We start from the raw sequence: 16690 nt of genomic DNA on the forward strand, positions 1-16690 counted from the left end.
CATCACTTGTGCGTTGCGTGAAAATCGCAGCATGCTCCATATTCTGCGTTTTTCACGCAACGCAGGCCCCATAGAAGTGAATGGGGCTGCGTGAAAATCGCAAGCATCCGCAAGCAAGTGCGGATGCGGTGCGATTTTCACGCATGGTTGCTAGGTGACAGTCTATTCACTGTATTATTTTCCCTTATAACATGGTTATAAGGGAAAATAATAGCATTCTGAATACAGAATGCTTAGTAAAATAGCGCTGGAGGGGTTAAAAAAAATAAACAAATTAACTCACCTTCTCCTCTTGATCGCGTAGTTCCCAGTCTCTTCTGATGAGCTGTCGGCTAAAGGACCTTTGGTGACGTCAGATCACATGCTCCAATCACATGGTCCATTACCGTGGTGATGGACCATGTGATTGGAGCATGTGATCTGACGTCACCACAGGTCCTAGCCTGTAGTTCATCATTAAAGAAGTAAAGAAGAGACCGGGAACTACTTGGAGGAGGTGAGTTAATTTTTTTATTTTTTTTTAACCATCAATTGATCACCTACTATGCATTCTGTATTCAGAATGCTATTATTTTCCCTTATAACCATGTTATAAGGGAAAATAATACAATCTACACTACAACTAACCCAAACCTGAACTTCTTTAAAGAAGTTCGGGTCTGGGTACCACAGTCGGTTTTTTATCACGCGCGTGCAAAAAACATTGCACCCGCGCGATAAAAACTGAACATCGGAACGCAATCGCCGTCAAAACTGACTGCAATTGCATTCCTACTCGCGCGGGTTTGCCGCAATACACCGGGATGCATCCGGACCTAAACCGGACACGCCCGTGTGAACCCAGCCTAATAGGAGGCATGCATTTCAGTTATCATTTATGCCAGAAAACAGGGGTAAATGATGATAAATGGCCCAGCCCACATTCCACCCCTGTCACACCTCTTTTCGGAAAGTGCCGAGGGCTACGTAGAATCACCACCTGTTCTACATTTAGGCACAGTGGCATTTAAAAAGTCCCAAATGTGGGGTTTGCAACATTTTTACACCAGAAAACTGGTGTAGGGGGGGAGATAAACCCTTCATAGAGCATATTTACATGGTGCAGTATTGAAGCAGCTATGTTTTTTACTGTTATCACTGTAAACCCACAAAAGTTGTGGAGTCACATTCGTATAGCTTTACTTAAATTTTCTATTAAAAAATGTGAGTGTTTTTGGTATCTTTGTGGCACCATTTTGTGGTACAATGTATTGTTTAACTTTTTTAACTCTTTATTGGGAAATGGGAAAACAGTAATTCAGCCATTACATCTAAACAATTTTGCGTTGTTTCCCATGTAGCATAAATAATGTGTTACCTCTATTCTGTGACAGTATGATTACAGCAATAATAAATGCGCTGGTGGAGTGAAAGAGTGAGCCTTCAATCTGTCTAGCTGTTTAGATGCCTTGGTCATTATTGACTACACCATCTAAAGGGTTAAAACTGCTGCAATCAGAGCTAGCTCCAATCCCAGCTTTTGCAGTAGGAACTCAGCTTTATATTACAGCTGGTTTCCACTACCTGTGGCATAGACACAACTGCTGTGCCATCTCCATGAAGTAACTGTATGTTGAGGTGTGTAAATCTAGTACTTACCACAATGTACAGTTATATCACGGTACAGGAAGGGGTTACAGTATATTTTTCAACCGATCATATGACTATATTAGAAAAACTATCCCATAATAGAGATTATAGACTAAAAAAGGGAAAGAAGAACATTTTAAAGGGATGCCGTGTTTCATATAATCCAATGACTATGGTGCATCAGCCTGACATGGTCACATGATGTCACATATGCTCTTTCATAACACGACTGTTGGATCCAGCTTAATGTATCTTTGCTAGTAGGTAGGGGAGTAATAGCCCTGGAAATTTCAAGCATTAGTATTATCTTCCTCTGTCACATGAATTTTTATGCAGGCTTGGTATTTTTGTAAGCACAACAAAATGACAAATATAATAGGGGAGGGGGCGGTGGATTTAACATGAGGGGAATAATAAGTCAGTTTTGTTTGATTCTGTGTTGACCTACTTTATGCCACATTTATCAAATGTTGCATGCTTGATACATTTGTCTTCTCCTTTAACCTAACCACTTTGACTAGAAAAGCGACTCCAGTTTTCCTACTCCACCCTCCTACTGGAGTGAGATTGTGACTTTTTTTTAAACTTTTTAAAAAAGTCTCAATGATAAATCTGGAGTGAAACTCATTAACATAGCTAACCACACCCACTTTCCCACCCATATTTCAAAACTGGCGTGAGTGGTGTAAAAATGCAAAAAGAATTCTGGAGTGAAGACATGACAAATCAGGGCCATTGTTTCTGAAGGGCCTGAAAGGGGTTGTCTGCTTTTTACTACTGATGAGCTATCCTCATATGGGATCGATGGGGGTCTGACTCCTCAACTGGTTGAAGAGAAAGCTGTTCACTTGAACAGACAGAGCTGTCCCACAGAAGTGAATGGGGGTGCCATACTTGTAATTGCACTGCTCACCACTGCAATAGCTGCAGCAAGCATTCGTACGAGCACTGCCTTCTCTTCAAAGAGCTGACTGGTGGGGGAGTCGGACCCCTGCCGTTCTCATATTGATGACCTATCCTTTGTTAACCCTTTAGATTAGATGTTCCACAGGAATTAAAGCGAAATTGAAGAAAAATTAAAAAATGTCTTTTTGCAGAATTTCCAATTCCATCCCTTTTTTCGCGTAATACAGCAAGGGTAACAGCAAAACAAACCTTAATATTTCTTACCCTGATACTGCAGTTTACAGAAATGCCCTAAATATGGTCATAAACTGCTGTATGGGCATACCGCATGCTTCAGAAGGGAAGTAGCGCATTTGGTTTTTGGAGGACAGATTTTTCTGGAATGGTTTTTGTGTGCTGTGTCACATTTGAAGAGTCCCTAAAGTTCCCCTACAGTGGAAACTCCCCAAAAAATGAACCCATTTTGTAAACTATACTGCTTAAGAAATTTATCAAGGGGGGTGTAGTGAGTTCTTTGACCATAAAGGTATTTCAAATAAATGTAATGTATTCCAATAAAATGTTGCTTTAGCCCTAGAGTTTTCATTTTCACAAGGGGTAACAGGAAAAAAGCATCAAAATTTTACATACCCCCTATGTAGTTATAAACGGTTGTTTGGGCACACTGTAGGGTTCAGAAGAGAAAGAGCACTATGTGCATTTGAAGACAAGTTTGGTGATTTATATAGCCCTGGCTAACAGAGGCTTTGCAGTTAAGTAAAAAAAAACAGAACACTATAGAAACCACACCATCACAGAAATTACCAAGGGGTGTAGTGCGCATTTTGACCCCATAAGTGTTTTGCAAAAATTATTGCACAGCAGATGGTGCAAAGTGAAATTTTGTCTAATTGCAATTTTTCCACAGATATGCCATTTCAGTGCCCAATATATTGTGCCCATCATATGCCAGTGTGAAAAGTCAGTCCTCTTATTATTATGCCTTGCTTCCTGGTTTTAGAAACACCCTACATGTGTCCTTAATCTTTTGCCTGGACATACAACATGTGTAAAAAGGCGCAATGTGCATTTTGAGACCCAATGTGGTGATTTACGTAGCTCATGCTGACAACTTTAGAGGCTCTGGGGTGGAAAAATATATGGAACCCAGATCAGCGTGCAGCTGCGATCTCTGATTGGCTGTGTTGGAAACTACACCACTATGTACAGGGTCGGCCATTTATATGGATACACCTCAATAAAATGGGAATGGTTGGTGATATTAACTTCCTGTTTGTGGCACATTAGTATATGTGAGGGGGGAAACTTTTCAAGATGGGTGGTGACCATGGCGGCCATTTTGAATCCAACTTTTGTTTTTTCAATAGGAAGTGGGTCATGTGACACATCAAACTTATTGAGAATTTCACACGAAAAACAATGGTGTGCTTGGTTTTAACGTAACTTTATTCTTTAATGAGTTATTTACAAGTTTCTCTTTGTTTATTGACATGTCGCCGAGGTTAACATGTGAGGAGCGGATAAAAATTGTGTTGATGTCTGGTGAACGCAGTAACCGGGTCATTGCAGCAGATTTCAATGCAAGACACCCTACGAGACTACCCATCTCCCATGCTACAGTTAGCAAACTGCTTGCTAAGTTTCGTGAAACTGGTTCAGTGTTGGATTTGGCAAAATGTGGAAATCTGTCTCTAATGAAGAAACATCAGTGGCTGTCCTAGCTTCATTCAGCAAGAACCCACAGCGTAGCACTCGCCGCATGTCACTGGAGAGTGGCATTAGTCGAACATCCCTTCGGCGGATATTAGCTACTCACAAATGGCACCCTTACAAACTCAAGCTACTGCAGCATCTCAACGAGGATGACCCAGATCGGCGCACAGAATTTGCAGAATGGGCAAAACAAAAATTGGAACAGGACCCTCAGTTTACGCAGAAGATTTTGTTCAGTGATGAGGCAAACTTTTATGTGAATGGTTAAGTTAACAAACAAAACCACCGCTATTGGTCTGACACTAACCCACATTGGATAGATCCCTCCAAGACTGTTGGAACAAAAAGATTGATGGTATGGTGTGGTATATGGGGTACAAAGATAGTGGGGCCATTCTTCATCAATGGAAACCTCAAGGCCACTGGATATGCGAAATTGCTACATGATGATGTGTTTCCCTCTTTATGCACTGAAGCTGGCACGTTCCCTGAGTTTTTCCAGCAGGATGGTGCACCACCACATTATGGGTGTCAATTATGGGTGTCAGGTCCGAGCATTCCTAGATGAACAGTTTCCTGGAAAGTGGATTGGTCGTGGGCCAGTTGAATGGCCCCCAAGGTCTCCCGATCTGACCCCCTTAGACTTTTATCTTTGGGGTCATCTGAAACTACGGATACTGGAAGCCTGTGCTAGCATTTCTCCTGCGGTGTTGTTATCAGTGTGTGAAGAGTGGGAGAAGAGGGTTGCATTGACAATCCAACACAATGGGCAGCACATTGAACACATTTTATAAGTGGTCAGAAACTTGTCAATAACTCATGAAAGAATAAAGTTACGTTAATACCAAGCACACCATTGTTTTTCTTGTGAAATTCCCAATAAGTTTGATGTGTCACATGACCCTCTTCCTATTGAAAAAACAAAAGTTGGATTCAAAATGTCCGACTTCAAAATGGCCGCCATGGTCACCACCCATCTTGAAAAGTTTCCCCCCTCACATATACTAATGTGCCACAAACAGGAAGTTAATATCACCAACCATTCCCATTTTATTAAGGTGTATCCATATAAATGGCCCACCCTGTATTTTGCAGAAATTATTGCACATTTCTACTGGGTATGGAAATGCCATAAATGTGGACGTAAACTGCTATTTGGATACGCTGTGGGGTTCAGAAGGGAAAAACCACCTTTTGACTTTTGCATTGCATATTTTGATGGATTGGATTACAGGCGCCATGTTGCTTTTGAACAGCCTCTGGGGTACCAGTACGCTATTTTCTGACAACCATACATTTTTTATTTTTCCCTGGACGGAGCTGTGAGAGGTTGTTTTTGGCAGAATAATTTTCCATCATCATTGGTTCTATTTTGGGGTACATACGACTAAAGCTCACCTACACACTGCCCGAGCTACACAAAGTGCTCTTCAGGGTATTCAGCAGCTCCCTTGACCTGCTTGATCGTCACATCTCTCACCCACAACAATGCCTGGGATTGGATGTGTCGAAGGATCTCCCATAAACAGCGGCGAACAACTACCTTTGCTTAACTATGTGTACATGGTAAAAGAGCTTAGAATGACATATCACAGGAGGATATCCAGCATCTGTATAACTATTACCATTACAGAGTGGTAGCCTCTATCACAGCAAAGGGGGATTCCACCCAGTATTAATGTGACCCTGCCTCAACATATACCCTGCTGCAGAACTCAGAGTGCACCACCTTGGTTGTTAACCATACAATTATTAAGAAAAATATATATATAAAACCTTAACTATAAAAAAGTTTTATTAATTTTTTCCAAAGTTTTTATTTTTTTAAAGGCTATGTACATCTTTGGGGGCAATTATATTTTATTATTGCATTGTACTCATTTTGAGCTAGAAATCATTTTTCAGTTGGTCTTTATTAAAAATGTGGAGTCCTTTTATATGTGCAGAGCTGAGATGCTCTAGTAGCAGGCTCTGAATTTTCTCTCTGCTCCGTCAGGCAGCTCACCTGATCAGTCTCTCAGACCTTATAAACACTCATTATAGCTCAGTTCTTATCTTACTGATAAGAATGTGGCATAAATAAGTGTTTATCAGCTCTTAGTAATTTAGAGATAAGGTTTATTAGATAATGCACAAAGTGAAAGTAAAAAGCACCATTCACACTGCTAGAAAAACAGTTAACCCTTTGTGACAGAACTGCTCAATATTTTTTAATAAAGACTAATTGAAAATAACTTTTTAGTCCAAAATAAGTATAATGCAATCATAAAAAAAAAAAATTCTCCCGAAGGTGTACAGTACATAGCCTATTAAAACAAAGGTAAAACTATATAAATGTGGTATTTCTGTAATCGTACTGACCTAAAGAATGAAGGGCACGGATCAGTTTTACTGCGTGGGAGCATGGTAGAAACCAAAACCATGTGGCGGAATTGTGTTTTTTTTCCCCAATTTCAACCAATTGTATAAAATAATAAATGGTGCCATTAGAATGTACAACTTAGGCTACTTTCACACCTGCGTTCGGGTGTCCGCTCGTGCGCACCGTTTGAAGGGGCTCACGAGCGGCCCCGAACGCATCCGTCTAGCCCCAATGCATTCTCAGTGGAGGCGGATCCACTGAGAATGCATCCGCCTGCCAGCGTTCAGCCTCCGCTCCGCTCAGCGAGCGGACACCTGAACGCTGCTTGCAGCGTTCGGGTGTCCGCCTGGCCGTGCGGAGGCGAGCGGATCCGTCCACACTTACAATGTAAGTCAATGGGGACGGATCCGCTTGAAGATGACACAATATGGCTCAATCTTCAAGCGGATCCGTTCCCCATTGACTTTCAATGTAAAGTCTGAACGGATCCGCTCAGACAACTTTCACACTTAGAAACTTTTCTAAGTTTTAATGCAGACGCATCCGTTCTGAACGGATGCGAACGTCTGCATTATCGGAGCGGATCCGTCTGATGAAACATCAGACGGATCCGCTCCGAACGCTAGTGTGAAAGTAGCCTTATCCAGCAAACAAACAAGCCCTCAATCATCTATGTGAAAGGAAAAATAAAAAGGTTATGGCTCTGGGAAGGCTGGGAGTGAAAAACGACAATGCAAAAATGGAAATCGCCGGGGGTAGAAGGGGTTAATATAAGGTTTTTTGCAAATATTTCTTTTGACTGACAAATAGTGAATGATTCTTCACCTCCGACCACTTTTATTATATATAATTTAGTAATGCAGGTTTAAAATATTATTTTACTCAGATCAGATTTCACCATTATTGCAGGTCAGAGATATTATGTGGGATTCCACCCCTGAGTTTAGATCCACGCTGGGGGAGGGACCAAAGGCGAACTTAACCCCAATCCTGGATTTAGTATCAAGACCTCAGGATGATGAGGAAGCAGCTCTAGACTATCCCCAAATAAAGAATCTAACACATTTACAATTCGCCAACATCCTAAAATCCACTGCCGGAATACATATACCTAACCACAGCTCCCCCACACACTTCGAACAAATGATTATGGGTAAGACTAAACCGAGGAAGAAAATTTCCAAAATATATTCTTCTCTCCTCGAAGTATCCAAATCGCATAAGCCTCCTTTTATTAGGAGCTGGGAGAAGGACTTGAATGTCACGTTCTCCTCAGAGGAAACTAGAACACTATTATCACAAACTAACAAAATCTCTAGGTGTGTACGCCTCCAAGAGAACTATTACAAGCTAGTCACTAGATGCTACTACACCCCGACAAGGTTGCATAAGATGTTCCCCTCTTCCTCATCAAAGTGCTGGAGATGTCTGGTTACAGAGGGCTCTTTCATACACATATGGTGGACATGTCACCTAGTGAAACCCTTCTGGATAGAAGTCTGTAACATCTTATCCAAATTGCAGGGCAGTGAATTTCCACTTTTACCGCAGTGTTGTCTGATAGGTCTAAAACCCCCACATTGTCACTCCCATCAAGCCCACCGCCTTCAACAACAACTATTGGCAGTGGCCAGACTCCTTATAGCATCTAATTGGAAATCAAGAGTAGTACCAGATATCCCACAATGGCTCTCTCGGTGCGATCAAGTGTATCGATTGGAGCAGATTGCGCATTGGGAGATAAACAACTCCCCACTGTTCGAAAAGGTCTGGGGGGTCTGGAAAGAATTTCGCAAATTCGCTTAACTGAGCATTGATACGCTGGATCTCATGGTTGCCCCACCATACAAACCTATTGCAATCCTAACATGATATAACAGTCACATAGCATTATTACTGCATATGGAATACAATGAAAATGATTTGATGTCATCTCTTTCGTTTGTTTCTATTATGTTATAAAACTAACGTTGTAACATGATCTTGTACATGTCAGATTCTATGCCGCCCAGTGCTTGTGCACGCCTTGAAGTACTTCATTTGTGTATTAAGATGACATTTATATGATTTCATAATAAAATATTTTAAAAACGAAAATATTATTTTACAGTCTAATAAAAACTGATAGTAGTGGGCTCAGAGGGGCTTAACATACTTTCACAATCCTTCTACCCACCAGACACTGCATTAGTGTTATGACGGTACCTATAAGTAACACTGGGCAAACCTAGTTCCCAACATAGTGCCCATCACTTCACGTTAGTATAAATGTATAGGCCCGAAGTAGTACTCTGTTCCCCTCATCCCATGGACACACAAACGTTATGGCATGGACTTAAACAGATTGTTCCATGAAAAATATGCTATAGTTTTCAAACCAGCACCTGGATCTGAAAACTTTTCTATTTGTATGTAATTAAAATTTTAGCATAGCCACTGATTTGTTTAATGAAATGTATCTGAATAGCGCCACCTGCTGTTTTTTATTTCTTTGTTCGGTTAACTGAGATGGTCGCACATGCTCAGTTTCATTTTTCAACTGCTTCCTGAGTGGTGACAGGGAGAGCACAGACACGCCCCCTGAGCTGCAGCAGAAAGGACACTCCCCTTGAGCTGCCAGATTGATATAAATCTAGCAGAGCAATGAATGGGGAGATCTCTGGATCCATGTGAGGTACAGGGCTGAGTCTAGCTTTGTTAGAGATTGTTACTATATGAGGTATGATTTTCATTTTTTACATTGGTCATGGGATAACCCCTTTAAGAGACTGCTTAACCACCTCCGGACCGCCTAACGCAGATTCGCGTTCCGGAGGTGGCAGCGCTGCGCACAGTCACGCATATACGCGTCATCTCGCGAGACGCGAGATTTCGCTCCAAGCCGGCCCGCGCATGCGCATCGCGGGCCGGCAAAAGTTAAAGAACAAGTTAGTCACCAGCCTGCCAGCAACGATCATTGGCTGGCAGGCTGGCGATTTTTAAAAAATCCAATCACAAGCCATATAACAGATCATATTAGTAAATATGATCTGTTATATGGCTTCTCTGCTCCTGTGCTGGTCCTTTTCGTCGGTTGGATCCAGCACAGGAGCAGACTGAACTGTGAGTAGCACCAACACTTCACTGTAGCCCCTGATCACCCCCCTGCACCCCAATTAACCCTTTGATCACCCCTTTGATCGCCCCTGTCAATCACCAGTGAAAGGAAAAAAAGTGATCAGTGTAAACTGTCACTTTTTTTTTTTCACTAGTATTGGCTGTTAGGTTTTAGGGATAGTTTAGGCCCCTTGGTTAGGTAGTTAGCGTCAGTTAGCGCCCACCCCACCGCACCGCAGTCACTTTTATTCGCTGAATAGCGTATCGCTAATCAGCATTTGTACTTTTATAGTATCTGTAAGTGATCAAAACTGATCACGGTCAGATCTATAATAGTATTAGTGTCACTTTAGTTCGCCCTCCACCCAAAACGCAGTGTTTGCCCGATCAGGCCTGATCGGTCGCCCACACGTGCGTTCACCCACGCCCGCCCCACCGCAGTGACAAAAAATATATATTTTTTGATCACTGCACATTCATTTTACACGCACTGCGGCGATAAAAAAATCAGTTTTGATATTTTTTATCAACCGCAGCGGCCTCCGGTACTTCGCTAGCCTCCCCTTTGTAAGACAGGCTTGCTTTTTTTCTTGGGTAGTCTCAGGGAATACCCCTAAATTTAGTAGTCCAAAATGTCAAACAGGGGGTATTCTTCTGAAGAGGCCTACAGGATTCTGACCCAGTCGGATGAGGAGTGGGAACCCTCATCTGATGAATCTAGCGGGTCAGAATATGAACCTGTGGAAAGCAGTGGCTCTCTGACCCAAAGTTCGGACGAGGAGGTGGAGGTCCCTGGCAGCACCAGGCGTACCCGGCCCCATGTCGCTAGACCACAGGTTATGCAGGATCCGCTTCAAGAGCAGCAGAGTGGGGCTGTCGCTGCCGGATCACGTGGTGAGGCATACACCAGCAGCGCAGCCCTCCCTGGACCTAGTACCAGCACTGCCGTACAACATGGTGACGTGGCGAGCACCAGAAGGGCAGTTGAAGCTGGTACGGTGGCACGTGCACTAGTTACCCCGTCGCAGCCACCGCAAAGACAGGCCCGTAGAGCCCCTAGAATCCCTGAGGTGCTGGCAAACCCTGATTGGCAGTCACCAACTTCAGCCGCACCTGTAGTTCCCCCTTTCACCGCCCAGTCTGGAGTTCGGGTTGAGACGGCTCAAATCGGTTCGGCCCTGGGATTTTTTGAGCTGTTCTTGACTGCGGAGCTCTTGGACTTAGTCGTGGCAGAGACCAACCAGTATGCCACACAATTTATATCCGCCAACCCGGGAAGCTTTTATGCCCAGCCTTTCCGGTGGAAACCAGTCCAAGTTTCCGAAATTAAAATTTTTTTGGGCCTTCTCCTCAACATGGGCCTGACAAAAAAGCATGAATTGCGGTCATATTGGTCAACGCACCCGATTCATCACATGCCCATGTTCTCTGCTGCTATGTCCAGGGCACGATTTGAGGCCATCCTCCGTTTCCTGCATTTTAGCGACAACACCACCTCCCGTCCCAGAGGCCACCCAGCTTTTGACCGGCTCCACAAAATTCGGCCCCTCATAGACCATTTCAACCAGAAATTTGCAGATTTGTATACCCCCGAGCAAAACATCTGCGTAGACGAGTCCCTAATACATTTTACCGGGCGCCTTGGCTTCAAACAGTACATCCCAAGCAAGCGTGCCCGGTATGGGGTCAAATTGTATAAGCTCTGTGAAAGGGCCACAGGCTATACCCACAAATTTCGTGTCTATGAGGGAAAAGATCAGACCCTGGAGCCGGTCGGTTGCCCTGACTACCTGGGGAGCAGTGGGAAGACAGTCTGGGACTTGGTGTCACCCTTATTCGGCAAGGGGTACCATCTTTATGTGGACAATTTCTACACAAGTGTGGCCCTCTTTAGGCATTTGTTTCTAGAACGGATTTGCGCCTGTGGCACCGCGCGAACTAGTCGCGTGGGCTTCCCCCAACGGCTTGTAACCACCCGTCTTGCAAGGGGGCAGAGGGCTGCCTTGTGTAACGAAGAACTGCTCGCGGTGAAATGGAGAGACAAGCGTGACGTTTACATGCTCTCCTCCATTCACGCAGACACGACAATCCAAATTGAGCGAGCAACCCGTGTCATTGAAAAGCCCCTCTGTGTCCACGACTATAATGCGCTCATGGGAGGGGTGGACTTCAATGACCAGATGTTGTCTCCGTATTTAGTTTCCCGCAGAACCAGACGCTGGTATAAGAAGGTGTCTGTATATTTAATTCAATTGGCGCTGTACAATAGTTTTGTTCTCTACAGTAAGGCTGGGAGAACACGATCTTTCCTCAAATTCCAGGAAGAGATCATCGAGAACCTCCTTTACCCAGGAGGTTCCGTGGCCCCATCCCCCAGTGTAGTTAGCCGTCTACACGAGCGACATTTCCCCAGTGTCGTTCCTGGTACCTCAACCCAACCGTCACCCCGAAAAAGATGTCGTGTCTGTAGCAGGAGTGGAATAAGGCGTGACACCCGCTATTTCTGTCCTGACTGTGCTGACCACCCTGCCCTATGCTATGGAGAGTGTTTCCGGAAGTACCACACACAGGTACACCTAGCATAGGGATTGCATCTCACAGGACAGGCACACAGGGCTATTAGGGCCCTTTTACTCTCAGCTGCTGCAAACCTCTCCTTTCACCTGGGATAAAGTGCATAACGTACTTCGCCACATCTTTGGGCGATTTGCGCTTTGCACATTGTCCCATGGGGAAGGAGAGGTTTGTTCTATAAAGGTAAAAAAAACTAAACAAAAAAAAAATTACCGGTAAGTAAAAAAGTTAAAAAAGTTTAAAAAAGTTAATATGTTCTGTTCTAAAGTTAATAAAGTTATTGCTTTGCGGCCTGGTTTTTTCTTTTTTGTTTTGTTTTTTTTACCTTCCAGGTGGACCAACCGATCGACCAGCTGCAGCACTGATGTGCATTCGGACAGAAGCATTGTGCTGCTGTCAGATTACACGCAAGTCGGTGTATGCGGCGCTGCAAGACGAGATTTCTCCTCTGCAGTAAAAGATATGTTTGCCGAGGCATATGAGCTGAGGAGGTGGCGGTGTTCATATACTTTGGCAAACACTTTGTATATATAAAAAAAAAAATCCCGGCAATGATTTATTCATCCACATCGATTGATGTGAATGGAGAAATCTGGTTTGCCAGGGCATACGAGCTGAAGTGGGTATGGATGTTGGGCGGAGCTCCTATGTCCTGGCAGACGCCTTTCCCCTCCTTTTTCTTTTTTTGGCAGAGATTTTTTCATCCACATTGATCGATGCGAATGAAGAAATCTGTGCCGTTCATTTTTTTCTTTCAGCCCAGAGGCTGAACGGAAAAAAAAAATCTCATTACCCGTATGCTCAATATAAGGAGAATAGCAGAAACTCCTAATGCTGGGCATACATGTAATGATTGCGGAGACCCTCAAATGCCAGGGCAGTACAAACACCCCACAAATAACACCATTTTGGAAAGAAGACACCCCAAGGTATTTGCTGAGGGGCATATTGAGTCCATGAAAGATTGAAATTTTTGTCCCAAGTTAGCGGAAAGGGAGACTTTGTGAGAACAAAATCCAAAAAATCAATTTCCGCTAACTTGTGCCAAAATTTTTTTTTTTCAATGAACTCGCCATGCCCCTCATTGAATACCTTGGGGTGTCTTCTTTCCAAAATAGGGTCACATGTGGGGTATTTATACTGCCCTGGCATTTTAGGGGCCCCAAAGCGTGAGAAGAAGTCTGGTATCCAAATGTCTAAAAATGCCCTCCTAAAAGGAATTTGGGCCCCTTTGCCCACCTAGGCTGCAAAAAAGTGTCACACATGTGGTATCTCCGTATTCAGCAGAAGTTGGGGAATATGTTTTGGGGTGTCATTTTACATATACCCATGCTGGGTGAGATAAATATCTTGGTCAAATGCCAACTTTGTATAAAAAAAATGGGAAAAGTTGTCTTTTGCCAAGATATTTCTCTCACCCAGCATGGGTATATGTAAAATGACACCCCAAAACACATTCCTTACCTTCTCCTGAGTACGGAGATACCAGATGTGTGACACTTTTTTGCAGCCTAGCTGGGCAAAGGGGCCCACATTCCAAAGAGCACCTTTCAGATTTCACAGGTCATTTACCTACTTACCAGACATTAGGGCCCCTGGAAAATGCCAGGGCAGTATAACTGCCCCACAAGTGACCCCATTTTGGAAAGAAGACACCCCAAGGTATTCCGTGAGGGGCATGGCAAGTTCCTAGAATTTTTTATTTTTTGTCACAAGTTAGTGGAAAATGATGATTTTTTTTTTTTTTTTTTTTTTTCATACAAAGTCTCCTATTCCACTAACTTGTGACAAAAAAAAAAAATTTCCATGAACTCACTATGCCCATCAGCGAATACCTTGGGGTCTCTTCTTTCCAAAATGGGGTCACTTGTGGGGTAGTTATACTGCCCTGGCATTCTAGGGGCCCAAATGTGTGGTAAGGAGTTTGAAATCAAATTCAGTAAAAAATGACCTGTGAAATCCAAAAGGTGCTCTTTGGAATATGGGCCCCTTTGCCCACCTAGGCTGCAAAAAAGTGTCACACATCTGGTATCTCCGTACTCAGGAGAAGGTGGGGAATGTGTTTTGGGGTGTCATTTTATATATACCCATGCTGGGTGAGAGAAATATCTTGGCAAAAGACAACTTTTCCCATTTTTTTATACAAAGTTGTCATTTGACCCAGATATTTATCTCACCCAGCATGGGTATATGTAAAAAGACACCCCAAAACACATTCCTCAACTTCTCCTGAGTACGGCAATACCACATGTGTGACACTTTTTTGCAGCCTAGGTGGGCAAAGGGGCCCATATTCCAAAGAGCACCTTTCGGATTTCACTCGTCATTTTTTACTGAATTTGATTTCAAACTCCTTACCACACATTTGGGCCCCTAGAATGCCAGGGCAGTATAACTACCCCACAAGTGACCCCATTTTGGAAAGAAGAGACCCCAAGGTATTCGCTGATGGGCATAGTGAGTTCATGGAAGTTTTTATTTTTTGTCACAAGTTAGTGGAATATGAGACTTTGTATGAAAAAAAAAAAAAAAAAAAAAAATCATCATTTTCCACTAACTTGTGACAAAAAATAAAAAATTCTAGGAACTCGCCATGCCCCTCACGGAATAGCTTGGGGTGTCTTCTTTCCAAAATGGGGTCACTTGTGGGGTAGTTATACTGCCCTGGCATTCTAGGGGCCCAAATGTGTGGTAAGGAGTTTGAAATCAAATTCTGTTAAAAATGACGAGTGAAATCCGAAAGGTGCTCTTTGGAATATGGGCCCCTTTGCCCACCTAGGCTGCAAAAAAGTGTCACACATCTGGTATCTCCGTACTCAGGAGAAGGTGGGGAATGTGTTTTGGGGTGTCATTTTACATATACCCATGCTGGGTGAGAGAAATATCTTGGCAAAAGACAACTTTTCCCATTTTTTTATACAAAGTTGTCATTTGACCAAGATATTTATCTCACCCAGCATGGGTATATGTAAAAAGACACCCCAAAACACATTCCTCAACTTCTCCTGAGTACGGGGATACCAGATGTGTGACACTTTTTTGCAGCCTAGGTGGGCAAAGGGGCCCATATTCCAAAGAGCACCTTTCGGATTTCACTCGTCATTTTTTACAGAATTTGATTTCAAACTCCTTACCACACATTTGGGCCCCTAGAATGCCAGGGCAGTATAACTACCCCACAAGTGACCCCATTTTGGAAAGAAGAGACCCCAAGGTATTCGCTGATGGGCATAGTGAGTTCATGGAAGTTTTTATTTTTTGTCACAAGTTAGTGGAATATGAGACTTTGTATGAAAAAAAAAAAAAAAAAAAAAAATCATCATTTTCCACTAACTTGTGACAAAAAATATAAAATTCTAGGAACTCGCCATGCCCCTCACGGAATAGCTTGGGGTGTCTTCTTTCCAAAATGGGGTCACTTGTGGGGTAGTTATACTGCCCTGGCATTCTAGGGGCCCAAATGTGTGGTAAGGAGTTAGAAATCAAATTCTGTAAAAAATGACGAGTGAAATCCGAAAGGTGCTCTTTGGAATATGGGCCCCTTTGCCCACCTAGGCTGCAAAAAAGTGTCACACATCTGGTATCTCCGTACTCAGGAGAAGGTGGGGAATGTGTTTTGGGGTGTCATTTTATATATACCCATGCTGGGTGAGAGAAATATCTTGGCAAAAGACAACTTTTCCCATTTTTTTATACAAAGTTGTCATTTGACCAAGATATTTATCTCACCCAGCATGGGTATATGTAAAAAGACACCCCAAAACACATTCCTCAACTTCTCCTGAGTACGGGGATACCAGATGTGTGACACTTTTTTGCAGCCTAGGTGGGCAAAGGGGCCCATATTCCAAAGAGCACCTTTCGGATTTCACTCGTCATTTTTTACTGAATTTGATTTCAAACTCTTTACCACACATTTGGGCCCCTAGAATGCCAGGGCAGTATAACTACCCCACAAGTGACCCCATTTTGGAAAGAAGAGACCCCAAGGTATTCGCTGATGGGCATAGTGAGTTCATAGAACTTTTTATTTTTTGTCACAAGTTAGTGGAATATGAGACTTTGTAAGAAAAAAAAAAAAAAAAAAAAAAATCATCATTTTCCGCTAACTTGTGACAAAAAATAAAAAGTTCTATGAACTCACTATGCCCATCAGCGAATACCTTAGGGTGTGTACTTTCAGAAATGGGGTCATTTGTGGGGTGTTTGTACTGTCTGGGCATTGTAGAACCTCAGGAAACATGACAGGTGCTCAGAAAGTCAGAGCTGCTTCAAAAAGCGGAAATTCACATTTTTGTACCATAGTTTGTAAACGCTATAACTTTTACCCAAACCATTTTTTTTTTACCCAAACATTTTTTTTTTATCAAAGACATGTAGAACTATAAATTTAGAGCAAAATTTCTATAT

This window comes from Bufo bufo, chromosome 4, assembly GCF_905171765.1.
Source record: "Bufo bufo chromosome 4, aBufBuf1.1, whole genome shotgun sequence".
Lineage (NCBI taxonomy): Eukaryota > Metazoa > Chordata > Amphibia > Anura > Bufonidae > Bufo > Bufo bufo.